Source organism: Gymnoscopelus braueri, assembly GCF_963280865.1.
Source record: "Gymnoscopelus braueri genome assembly, chromosome: 7".
In the NCBI taxonomy this organism is placed as follows: Eukaryota; Metazoa; Chordata; class Actinopteri; order Myctophiformes; family Myctophidae; genus Gymnoscopelus; species Gymnoscopelus braueri.
In genome coordinates, this window is record NC_137608.1 from 3,876,296 (window position 1) to 3,890,115 (window position 13,820).

Sequence of the window (13,820 nt, forward strand, 5' to 3'; positions counted from 1 at the left end):
AAATGGGACAGATTATTAGAACACAAAAAAAATCGCTACAGCCTCAGTAGTTAACCAGTGAAATGACGGTATTTTACAATGCCTCTCATAGAGATTGCATTGAGAGCTGCAGTTCATCGTTCTAACGGACCCCGAGTGTCAAAAGTGGGCGTGGATTTGTAGGCCTTCCGCTTCCGGCCGTGTGTCTCTATTGGGTAAAGTGATGATAATATAAGCCAGGACACATTCAAGTATCTGACAATGTATAAAGTCACCGTATCAACTTTGATGAGGCAGTATTATGTTGCTCTAAAAATATGTTTTATTAATTTCCTGAAAAGTTAATATTTTGGACATAGCTGGTTTCTCCCCGACAGCATAAGATATATATTATACACACACACACACATACATATGTACAGATCCTTCTTGAAAATGTGGATATCTTGGAAAAGTTCATTTTCTTCCGTTATATAATAAAAAAGTTTCATATATTCCAGATTCATTGCGCATAAAGTGAAATATTTAAAACCTTTTTTTGTTTTATCTTGATGATTATGGCATACAGCTCATGGAAATCTAAAATCCATATCTCAAAATATATTACATGAGACCACTCAGAAATATGTATAATACTGAAATGTCAACCATCTGAAAAGTATGTTAATGTATGCGCTCAACTACTTGGTCTGGACTACTTTTGAACAAATTTGTATCAATGGGGCGTGGCATGAAGGTGATCAGCCTGTGGCACTGTTGAGGTGTTATGAAAGCCCAGGTTTGCTTTGATAGCAGCCATGAGCTCATGTCTGTGTATTGTTGATTCTAGTGTCTCACACCGTCCTCTTGACAATACAACATACTGTAGATTATAGGGGGTTCAGGTCAGGCCAGTTGGCTGGTCAGTTAAGCACAGTAATACCATGGTCAGTACATCAGTTACTAGTAGTTTTGGCACTGTGGGAAAGTGCCAAGTCTTGCTGGAAAAGTAAATCAGAATCTCCATAACATTTGTCAACATATGGAAGCACAAAGTGCTCTAAAATATCCTGATAGATGGCTGTGTTCTGGTTCTGAAGCAGAATGCTGTGTGACCAGTTTCAACAAGCACTTGTTGAAAATAGCAGATCTATAAGAGGTCTCTAAGCGGATCTATAGGCTCACAACGCATCGCATCCGTGGCACTTTGTGAGCTTATAGATCGGCTATTTTCAATCTAAGTACACATTGGGCTTGAATGTCCAAGACAGAAGCATGGGTCCAGGATGGGCCTAGTCTCGCGTCGCCAGACAACTATTCCACAATCTCCGAATACTATAAATACAGGCAGAAAGCTGTCATCTCTTCGTCATTTCACAAAATATATTGACATACATCGTTGTCAGGTAGAAACATTGCATCTCCATATTGCAACTTATCAACTACAAGTGTCACACAAAAGTAGCAAAAATAGCCGATCTAAAAGCTCATAATACGTTGCATTGTTTCTACAGGCGTCTACAAGCTCACGTCGTGAACTTGTATTTTTTTATTTGAATCTAAGGACTGACAGATACAGAGATCCCCATATATGGGCATATCAGCATGCCATGGGCATATAATGATGACATCAGGGATTTCAATATATGGCCATAAAAGGGACAAGTACTGACAGATGCAGAGATCTCCATATATGGGCATATCAGTCAGATGACTATACCGATGACTATAGATGTCTATAGAGATGATAGAGATGACTATAGATGGCAGGGAGTATAAGAGGACATGAACTTGCTGTGACAGTCCTCTGTAGCCACGCCCTGAAGTCTAATGTGATCTTGGAGGGGGAGGAATTGGAACTAGTTTCTCATTTAAGGTACTGTGGTATCTGAAACCACAGACATCACTATATTTGGTAAAGGTTCTACTGCACTTTTAGTTGCCAACAACGCCATATTGTAGTTAGTTTGATGTTCCAGAGATGTGTATGAATGGTTGAAGAATGGATTGAGGCATCACTCCAGTCAGTGAGGTTACTTGCTTCCGATTTATTTCATAGCACAAACAGAGTACAAACAGCTTTCCTATGGAGCCTCAGCTCCCCCCCATCGGCCCCTCGGCCTCTGAGTGACACACACACACACATAGTTACAATACATCCCATCTATATAGCAGTGGTCACATTGAGATCTAAAGAAGGTAGGCAGATCTTATATGGGTACCTTGAAACGTGGGACCCCACCTCCCGGCCCAATACATTTGCAACTGTATGAGCCAGGAAAGGGGGATGGAGACACAGGCCTAGACCTTCGGTCTCCCAGGTAAAACAAAGAGAATGTTAATTGTACCCCCCACCCAGGTCAGGGCCAACAGTCACCTCTCTGTCTGAATCAACTCTCCTGTCTGTACTTGTGAAGTGAACATATGGCTTTAGATTTGTATGTTATGTTATGAAATATACAACAGTACCTTGGAGTCATTTTAGACTCAAACTTGACCTATCAAGGAACACATAAAAAAGTGATCCATTGTATCCCATCTCATATAGAATACTGTTCCACAAACTGGTCATTAGCTGGTGCCACAACCATCAAACCTGACTCCCCCTCCCCGAAGGGAATGTATTCATAGGAAGAGGGCCACAGGCTGTGGCACTAGGTCAGACTCCAGAGAGTCCACCACTGGCAGACCACCTTTGGATAAAATGTCCTCTCCATCAAAGGTTGTTCAGACTGGAACCGTCTCCCAGTTACCCTAAGGTAACATGCTCAGCCTTCAAAGGACAATTAAAACAGTGGTTGAAAGATGTAATGGTTTTGCACACTAGGCTGCTTTTAGGGGTGCCAGGTAGCAGTGTACCTACCAGAGTAGGGTCGTCTATCCTTTTGTTTAGCCAGGTGGTAGTGTATAGGAGCCGTACAAAGGACTCATAACACTTTGAACCCTTATAATGTGGAACATATTCAATTCACGTATTGTATATCCAGGAGTAGGTTACAAAGAAGATATTGCATACCAAAGGAATCAACCATTCAATAAACCACCATAACGTAAATCATGTTGTTGTATAGCACCACAAAAAAAAAGAGCAAACACTCACAAATCCCAGCATTAGAATGAAAAATAAATAAAAAAATCTCAGTCTTAGCAATTTCAGTTCAGAAAAAAATATTAAATCCTATTGCTGTAAAGTTATTAATCATTTAATTGGTTTAATTAATGTAGGCTAACTTAATCAGTGTCCTCCGAAGAAATCCTCAATTACTAACTCCACCAGTTAAGTCTTAAGAAAATCCAGTTCCACTTGCCATGGTTCCCAGACAAAAAGAATGCAGTCTGTGAATCCACTGCTTTGAGAAGTAATAATGTCCTTACTTCATAGTGTAATTCCAGACTTCAGTATTACTAATGCACCATTGAGTCTCAGATGTAGACAGACAGACATGCAATTAATAAGTCAATCTGAGATATTTTGGTGTTATTAATTATGTTATAGCTAGAGAGAAAGACCCACATGTAATAGTCAGTTTGAGATATTTTGTGTTGCTAAAATTAATATGAATGAAGTTTCAAGTTAAATAACCAGACCAAAACTCTGTCTTTATGTATTTATCTGTATTGATTGAATACTTTATTAGTCAGAAATGTAAACAGCATGTGGTACAGTTTTACATTAAGGCACCAACACAAACAAGTCCTGGCGACATGTTTCAATTGTGGTCCCATACTGTCAATTAATCAACAAAGCATAAAAAAAATACACTCAATGTACACAAGAGATGGGAAAATTACGTACCTCTCATTGTGGTCTCCTGAAATGTTTTTTTAGACCAATTTTGAAAGAAAACTGTACAAGCGAAGTGTTTTTACCCTGTATGAATCATCATGTGTCTTTTCAGGTGGTTATTAAAAGTGAATCGTTTGCTACAAACTGTACAGACAAATTCCCCTGTATGAATCTTCATGTGTATTTTCAGATCTCCATTAAGAATAAAGCTTTTGTTACAAACTGTACAAGTGAATGGCCTTTCCCCTGTATGTATACTCATGTGTCTTTTCAGATGTTGACTATGGTAGAAGCTTTTGCTACAAACTGTACAGCTATAAGGGTGTTCCCCTTTATGAATCCTCATGTGCTTTTGCAGGTGATGAGTATGTTTAAAGCTTTTACTACATATTGTACAAGCAAAGGGCTTTTCCACTGTATGACTAATCATGTGATATCTTAGATTAGATTTTACACTAAAGCTTTTGCTACACAATGCACACGTAAAGGGTTTTTCTCCAGTATGAACGCTCATGTGGGTTTTCAGAACATCCTTACGAGTAAATTCTTTGCTACAAACTGTACAAGCAAAAGGCTTTTCCCCTGTATGAATCCTCATGTGTCTTTTCAGGTGGTTATAAAGAATAAAGCTTTTACTACAAACTGTACAGGAAAAGTTTTTTTCCCGTGGATGACTCATCATGTGTCTTCTCAGAACACCCTTTTGACCGCAGTCTTTGCCACACTCTGTACAAGTAAAGCTTTTCTTTTCTGTTTGACTACTCATGGATGGCATTTGTCCTTCCACATTTTGTGTCTTATGTGATTTCAGTGTGTTTAAAACCGACTCATTATTCCCGGTCTCCCACTCATCACTGTCTTCAGTGTCTGATTTCACTGTGTTTAAAACGGACTCATTATTCCTGGTCTCCCACTCATCACTGTCTTCAGTGTCAGATTCAGAACAGGGTGAAGAGAGGAGCTGGTCATCACTAGTTGGATGTGATGGTACCCAGTACTCTATATAAGCTTGTGTTTTCATGTGTTCAGTTGAGGTGCAGGCTGGAGGGTCTGTATCTCTGTTTTCATCACCATCTTCACTTTTCACTGCTAGTAATGTCAATGTTGACCCACTAGCCTCCTCTGGTCTTAGAAGTACCTCCTCCTGTTCTTCTTTAATCTGTGGAGGTTCTAGTTTCACCTGGACCAGACTGGGAATCCTCTCCTGCTGTTCAATCCTCTCCTCCTCTGTATATACAGGAAGGACTTGGAGATCTAGGAGAAGGACAGAGGAGGTAACTTCAGAGAGAGCAACTCAATGTGTTTTAACCCATTTAGACCTGAGGCCGATTCTAAAAACACCTTCTAAATCCTGACCTAAGTTTTCTGAAAAACTTCAAATATGTATTAACTCATTCACTGCCAGAACTTTTTTTTTTTGCGTTTGCCCACTGCCAGAGATTTTTAATTAAAAAAAAAAAGTACTCAGGAGCCGAGATACAAAATGTTTAAGTTTTAAGTTAACAAGGAAGTGGATGGGAGTCTAGATCTTCAACAAATCATATCTCCTTGGTCTTTGGGTTAAAAAACAAATAAATAAATAAGAAAAAAAAAAAAATTTAAAAGTCGTTTTAGTCGTTCTTGGCAGAGGGGGCTTAAAGGACAGAAGTCGTTTTAGTCGTTCTAGGCAGGGAATGAGTTAAAACGTCAAAATGTCCGTGTACAAAGTATGAATAATTGTTCACAGGTTCTATTTAACTGTACTGACCAACAAATCAGTAACCAGTGTTTGCAATACATAGTGATGAAGACAGATGAGAAATTCTAGCAAATACGATGGAACGGGCTCCAGTTCTTCAATCTCAGATACGGGTCAGAAAAATAACCAGTTCCGGGTCTCAACCCTAGTCATAACATGTATTATAAATTACACAAAATAAAATAAAAAGATCAAATGTTACATCAAGTACGCAATGCACTATTTTTGACCCATACCACCCTGTATACCTCCACCTGACCTGCAACATGATCACGTCATTTTGACATAAATCACGTCATTTTGACTCTCCCCAAATTCATGGTTCAAGATCAGAGCTCTTTGCTGGTCAAACTGTATGCGCAACAGAGAAAGAGCAGCAGTCCCATAATGTAAGGCCAGATTCCAGAATTCCTACGTGAAAGGGGCTTTGCTGTATGTACACAAGTGCAACTCACGGCTTGTTTCAGTGTAGTGGTTGTTGTCCTCAAGGGTGGAGATGGAAGTCATGCAGGCCGCAGAGCTCGGGTCCTGACTCAGGTCTGCTGAGTCATAGTGACTGGATAGACCACCATCAATGGTAGACATCTGCTCTCACACACACACACACACACACACACATATATAAATGCACCATTTACCATTTAAAAGACATTTAATTGTACAGTCTCAATTGTTGTCAGTAGCGAGCTGCCGCTGTCTGGCTTTTCTGAACTTCTCTGCCTGAGCAGGGTTCCAGATTGTGACCACGATTTGACAATGGCAATAGCTAGGCAATGCTGAATCTCCATCTTAACGTAACAGTATAAACAACCAACCAACAGTTAACTAATTCAGTGCCAATGACACGTTTTTGTTTTCGTTTTTCTCACACATAACCCAAGATATCGTGATCCGAAGATCCATTCCATTCACTTCCTGGTTAACTTATTACTTAAAAAGGCTGCATCTCGGCTCCTGTGTACTTTTCTTTACCATGTATTTTTGGCTGAGACATTGCAAAGGCGCATAAAAGCGAACGGGAAGTCACGATGACATTTTTCTTCGCGGAAGCACCGTGCAACCCTCAGTTTCACGGTGGGTTTGACTACTCGGCAAGTTATTTTCTTCCAGGCTGATCATGAAATCTGCTCACATTTTTAACAGTCAATCATGTGCGCAAAAAGCTGGCAACACAGGCTACGCCAATCATGTGCGAGAGATCTACAAGCTATGGGGCAGACGTGCTATTGGCCATACACCGTGTCTTAGCAACAACGAATGCGCTAACTCTCATTGGTCGTGTCATGCTGCCAGCATCGAATACTCGCTCACACAGCTCGCTGCCGCCATCGCAGCAACGACGCTGGCCCTCATGACGCTATGCCACTGATATGCGCTGCCAAGTGGGCGCTACATGGGCGTGGGCGCTAGCGGTGGTGCAGTGGGCCGAACTTCTAGTCATACCAATTATGCTGACCTCCTGGAGCTTGCTGAACTACTTGGCTGGCAGTATTTTGAAAGGTAAAAGTTGATGCTTGCCTTTCTTTAATCAACATCATGACCAAGTTTGTCATATTCAATCTAGGCTCATTTGGTCTCTTTAAGATTGGGAAGAGAACCAATTACACATCTCACAGAATTGTGGAAGAGATGCTAGAAATCCTGGGCACTGTTGTTGGAGAGCCAATCCTCAAAGAGATCTGTGAATCTGAGGCAATTGGGCTGGAGGTAGATGAGACCACAGGTGTGTCTGTTAAGAAACAGCTTGATGTCCACACATTAGGTAAAATGTTATTCAGAGAATGGCAACAATTATCGAAAAAAAAATTTAACGTTGCGTTTAATCTGTTCAGATACATGGACAAGGAGGGGCTGCTTTACAGACAATTTTTGGACCTGGTGTCACTCAGCGATGGCAGAGCTGACACCATTGTACGCCAAGCCATAAGGGAGGTCCTCATTAAAAATAATATTCCCACCCACCCACAAGATCTACGGTTTGGGGGAGGATGGAGCACCACTCATGAGACTGGTATGAACTACCAACAAAAAAACAAGGTTGACATTCACTGCTTAAAAACAAAAATCAATATAAAACTGTTTTTGTTTAAGTGGCTACAGGACGCACAGCACCTCGCTGTGGCTGTCGAGTGGCTTATATATGGACTCATTCAGGGACCTCTTACAGCAGCTACACGTGCATTTTGTTGCTGTCAGGCGAGAGCTCTTATTTCTTTTTGTGTTTTTTCCCTAAATTATTGCCCTATTTGATATTATACTACAGTCACACAAAAAGCATCAAAAGTAGCAGATCTGCAAGCTTGAAATGCGGCGTGAAGCGACACGTTTTGAGCTTGTCGATCTGCTACTTTCGCTATTTTTGAATTTGAATCCTGAAAAGTAACAGTTTTGGACATAATGAGGTTTCCACCCGACAGACGATTTCAGGAATAGTGCTAACCACACAGCTGTACACAGAATGCTTGGGCCTGGACAACCTGAAAGTGAAGGTAATATAAAGGGGAAACTATCCATTATTCCATACTTGGAATACCAACCTTTCATATCAGAATGCTGCTTAGTTCGAATGCAGTTTAACACCGTTTTAAAGTACAGCTTTCTGGCCACCTACCACTTTGTGGCATCTGTTTACCTGCAAGCAGATGTGCTGTTACATCTCAACAGGATGTCTAAGGTGTTTCTATATAAGCCTGCGTGTTTGAGCACAAAATGCATTTTGAGAACCCAACATTGTTTTGGGGTTCTCCCAACTGCCCCACTGCTTCAACTTCTACCAAGGGAAAATACTATATACGAGTATGTATACCAACAATGTCACCGTGACCCCTGGAGTCCCAAAAGAGACTATATCTTCCGGTGTCATCAGAGGTTGATTTCCTTTTCATCTTCCCTTGCCTGCTTTTGTGGAAGCATTAAGCTGCATTAAAACCCTACCTTATAAAACGTATATTCCGTCGCTAGTAATTCCGTGGCCGTCGGAGCAGCGAGCGTTCGCCGACAAGGAACTGCGGCTTTCCTCCTCTTATGAGGAGAGTTTATTTTTGTTTGATTCGATGTGGACGCTGTGGCATCTGACTCCTTTCGCCGGTAGGACAGGGTCTTCATTTCCGGACAAAAGGTATAGGTGACTGTTAGCGGTAGCATCCGCACTACAACTAATTTAAAACTATATTTTAGTTTGTTTAGCATAATCAACCTCTGCTTTTAAAGGCTGCATGCGTGCCGCCTCCCCCCAGCATATGGTTTTGTTTTGTGAACGGTAGTGTCAGCGCTCTCACCGCTCTGATTGTTTTTCCAATGTGAAATCCTATTCCATTTAAATATTTATTTGACATACTCCAGCTTACACTGCTGGAGTATATCAGTGTTTTGTTTAGTTTATTATTAGCCTCTGCTGGTGACTCCAAGTGTTAGCGCTTCCTGCTCCCACCATGACAGAGTAGTATTGTTTTTGCAAATAGTGTCATTAGCTTTTTGATAGGCCTTTGCTGGTGAAAGCAAGCGTTGTTCCCAGCATACAGTGAATATATAGTTCACAGCTGCGTTCAAGCTTTGACTAACTGTGTTATTGTGCCGTTTATAAGTAAGCCTCTGCTGGTAAAGGCAGCGTACGTACTCTGGCGCCAGAGTCAGACCGGTGACGCAACCGGCAACCAACTTACTAGCGAGGCTTCACCTACCTCCCCGGTATTTAGGTGGTTGAGCGGCATCGACGGAGCGGCATTTACTTGATACGAGTATAAATGTGAGTGTACTTTCCGGGGACTATTTAGCGTCTGTCTACCTTTGTTATCCCACGGGGAAATTCTATTCCATTTAAAAAGGGATTGGGGAAACAAACAGGGGGAAACAAAACAAAGCGGTTCGGCAAAACCGGAACCCACAACACCCAGAAAAGGAAGCTTGTTTTTTCAGTAGGCGTGGCCTAGACTGGATCACACGGGCAATTTAATAACGAATACCAGGCTTTCCTCAGAGGTGGAAAGACTGGTGATGCGAGGTTAAGGTTAGACAGCCCCCAGCCCACTGTTAAATGAGATCCTTTCAAATCTCCTGCCCTGAGCCAAGTTTGCTTATCAAATCAAAAGAAGAAAGGCCCTTTGTCAAGATAGAACAGACCTCCTGCCTTCTAAGGGAGTCAAAACATTTATGACTCCTTGTAGGTTCTATTTTTTAAATGAACTGCTATAGAATGAGATGAGAACATTAACACATGAAAACCCAGTGTATTAGTGTCCACCATATACTACACCAGATATATACAATTTAACCTGGCAATGCAGTTGCTGGATTAGCGCGAGTTGGCACTGGCAGCATTAGGTTAGGCACAATCATAGAGTTATAATATATCTAGAGGGCGGATTGCCCCGCCCCCCAGCTATTCATTTCTATTAAAGTGCTCAGTGGCGTTTTGAAGCACCCGGAAGTAAGACATATTGGTTCCATGGAACCAATATTGGTTCATTCCATTGATTCCATGGGTCGCGACGCGTCATGAGCATGCGCACAAACGGGAGATGCACGCGCAGTAGCATTTTAATTGCATTCTCAGATTTGACCACCAGGCTTGGCCGCTTCACTGTTCTACCATGGTTCTGGGGGCTTGGGCACAATAAGCACTATAGACAGCAGCCATATTGGAAAGAAATTGGGCCTCTTCCTTACTTCCGTTTTACCAATGACACTAATGAAGGCTCTGTTCCATTTCATGTAGCACAGTGGTTCTCAAACCTTTTAATTTCAAGGACCCCATAACTATGAGAGTCGTTCCATTTGTACACTCTCAGAATACACCTTTTAAGAGGCCATTTGGAATCCCCTCAAGGAACCATGAGGGTCCCTCCCTGGACCACACTTTGAGACCCACTGGTCTCAAAGTGTGGTCCAGTGAGTGTTTCCAGTGAACCAAAATGCACAATATCAGCACCCTGACTCTGTTGGACCAGAATGGAACAGAGCCTTCCTTAGTATCATTGGTAACACCAGTGAATAAGGAAGAGGCCACATTTATTTCCAATATGTATTAGCAATAGTTTCACAATATGAACTTACCTCCAACAGACTTCGCTGTGCGGGCATCCCAGTTGTTGGTTCAGCTGGTGTCACAGCTTTGGGACATATTTGCCGTGGTGTTCTAGAAGGTGTAGGTTTCCTCTCCCGTTTATCTGGGGGTCCAGATGCCTCGGCACTGTCGTCAGGGGACGTCCGTGTTTCTACCGTTGAAGTAGCGTTAGCTGTTCCTGGAGGTCTTCTCTCTTTGTCCTCTCTTTCCCAGCGCCTTAAAATTGAAAAACCTTCTTCTATTCTTGCGAGCAAGCGAAAACACGACCTACAAATTCGACACGATAATGAGGGGTTTTTACAAAGTGTTAAACCTAATGCTATCAGGCGTTCGTAAACACTTTTTTCGTTTGCGGGCTTATTATCAAATATTTTCCTTGTATTCGTTAAAACACCTTGTATGCGCAGATTCGTGTTACAAAAACGGCAAAAATCTCCGACCTCCATGATAACATTTTACCACGATGTTCAACTCATAGTTAAAAATGGGTTCAACTGGACTACTGTTTACTTCGCTGCTGTCGCACAGTCGCACCTACCATACGTCATGTAGACACGTCAATATGATTGGTTGGTGTTAGCACGCCCAGACGGTGATAGACAGATGGTCCCATCCAATGACTTGCCAAGTAGCTTGAAAAAAAAAAAGGGACCGCCCCTTCATCAATTGGGCTACCGACGAGGTCCCAGATGGAAGTAGGCTGTGTGAAACATATACGTGTAACTGTGTAAGTGTGTGTGTGTGGCGAGCGTCGGGCAGAAACCATAACACACACACACACACACACACACACACACACACACACACACACACACACACACACACACACACACACACACACACACACACACACACACACACACACAGTGGTGTAAAGTAACTAAGTACATTTACTCAAGTACTGTACTTAAGTACAATTTTGAGGTACTTTTACTTTGCTGGAGTATTTCCAATTGTCTATACTTTTACTTCTACTCCACTACATCTCAGAGGCAAATATTGTACTTTTACTCCACTACAATTATTTGAAAACTTTAGTTACTAGTTACTTTGCAGATATAAATTATTATATTATAAAACATACATTAACCACTTCAGCCCTATTTTATACCAAGGCTATTTGAAAATAGCTGATCTACAAGCTCACAAGTGAGCTTGTAGATCTGCTATTTTCAAACATGTTAGTACTTTTACTTTTGGTACCTTTAAGTACATTTTGATACCAATACTTTTGTACTTTTACTCAAGTAAATTTTGAATTCTGGACTTTTACTTGTAACAGAGTACTTCTGCATTGCAGTATTGATACTTTTACTTAAGTAAAACATTTGAGTCCTTTTTCCACCACTGCGCGCGCACACACACACACACACACACACACACACACACACACACACACACACACACACACACACACACACACACACACACACACACACACACACACACACACACACACACACACACACACACACACACACACACACACACACACACACACACACACACACACACACACACACACACACCTTGGAAAGTTAATTTTCTTCGGTTATATAATAAAAAAGTTTAACTTTCATATATTCCAGATTCATTGCACGTAGGCCTACAGTTAAATATTTTTGTTTTAATCTTGATTATGGCATAAAGCTCATGACAATCTAAAATCCATATCTCAAAATATTAGAATATTACATGAGACCACTCAGAAATATTTATAATACAGAAATGTCAACCATCTGAAAAGTATGTTAATGTACGCCCTCAATACTTGGTCTGGACTACTTTTGAACACATTTTCATCAATGGGGCGTGGCATGAAGGTGATCAGCCTGTGGCACTGCTGAGGTGTTATGGAAGCCCAAGTTTGCTTTGATAGCAGCCGTAAGCTTATGTCTGTGTATTGTTGATTCTAGTGTCTTCATAACACTAAAATATCCTGATATATGTTCCGGTTCGGAAGCAGAATGCTGTGTGACCAGTTTCAACAAGCACTTGTTGAAAATAGCAGATCTATAAGAGGTCTCAGCGGATCTATAAGCTCACAACGCATTGCATCCGTGGCACGTTGTGAGCTTATAGACCGGCTATTTTCTATCCAAGTACACGTCAGGCTTGAATGTCCATGACAGAAGCATGGGTCCAGGGTGGGCCTAGTCTCGCGTCGCCAGACAACTATTCCACAATCTCCGAATGCTATATAGTCAGTGGAACAACAGGCAGGAAGCTGTCATCTCTTCGTCATTTCAAAAAATATAATTTGAAATATATTTACATTTTATTTTTTTTATTTCCATTTCTGCTAAGCAGCAAGGTACATATGCTTATACGATATATATAATTTAGATTTATATTAGGATACATTTGCGCGACTGTAAAGACGAAACGGAAGTGAGGAGGAGGCTTCACATCCGCATTATCGCTTGATCATTTTCAGAGCCTCCGTGCTCCAGACTGACGGAAGCATAAAAAAATGCTTCCGTCATACAGAGGTCTGAAAACGGCACTTTTCTGACCTCACTGGACGGTCCGCCACACTTTTTTCTACACCTCTCCGGCTTATCTGAGAGTGTGGCGTTGTAGGGGAGGCCTCCCCGCACGCGTGCGTACGTCAGAAGTGTTGGCACCCACAGCAGTCTCCTGTCCAGTGTCCACTATTGTCTTAAAACAGCACTTTTCTGACCTCTGACCTCACTGGACGGTCCGCCACACTTTCTTCTAGTATGTCAGAAGTGTTGGCACCCCAAGCCGTCTCCTGTCCAGTGTTCAATTTGTATAGGCTATGCACTCCTTTGAACAGCATTTACCCATTTAGATAAATTATGAATGTTTTAAAAAACGTTTTTGTTACACAGAAACATAATATGTGTTGTATAGCTTCGTTTAAATGCTTATTTATAGTTTTAATGTGCAAATGAACCGTTTTTCAATGGCTCCTTTTTGCTCTAGAGGGTTCTCTTATTCTGAAGAGATCGTCCACCGGAAGTCTTATAGTTGTTAAGCTATTGTTGCTCACGGAACACAGCTGGAGGCAACAGTCTGGCTTGAAAGACTAAAACGGGCCTAACCCAGTGGCATGTGCTGGTATGGTGCTTCCAGCATCATTTGTAAGAAATGGACAAGTAAAAATAGTGTGGCAGGCAAACACCAGAAGACTAAGATGGAACATCATTTTACAGGCAAGATAGTATGGATATTTATGGACCAAGAAATTGTAATAACACTTACATTTCTAAAATGATTTACATATATCGTTGTCAGGTAGAAACACTGCA

The 13,820-nt window shown here is 41.4% G+C and overlaps 1 long non-coding RNA gene across 1 annotated transcript; it reads right to left on the bottom strand.

Moving 5' to 3' along the window:
* Positions 1-3,629: 3,629 nt before the first annotated feature.
* Positions 3,630-10,975, bottom strand: LOC308089409. Its single transcript, XR_013933501.1, has 3 exons — positions 10,536-10,975; positions 5,939-6,068; positions 3,630-4,999 (listed from the first exon to the last, which is right to left on the bottom strand). It is a non-coding gene; the product is annotated as an uncharacterized lncRNA (long non-coding RNA).
* Between the last annotated feature and the right edge of the window lie 2,845 nt (positions 10,976-13,820).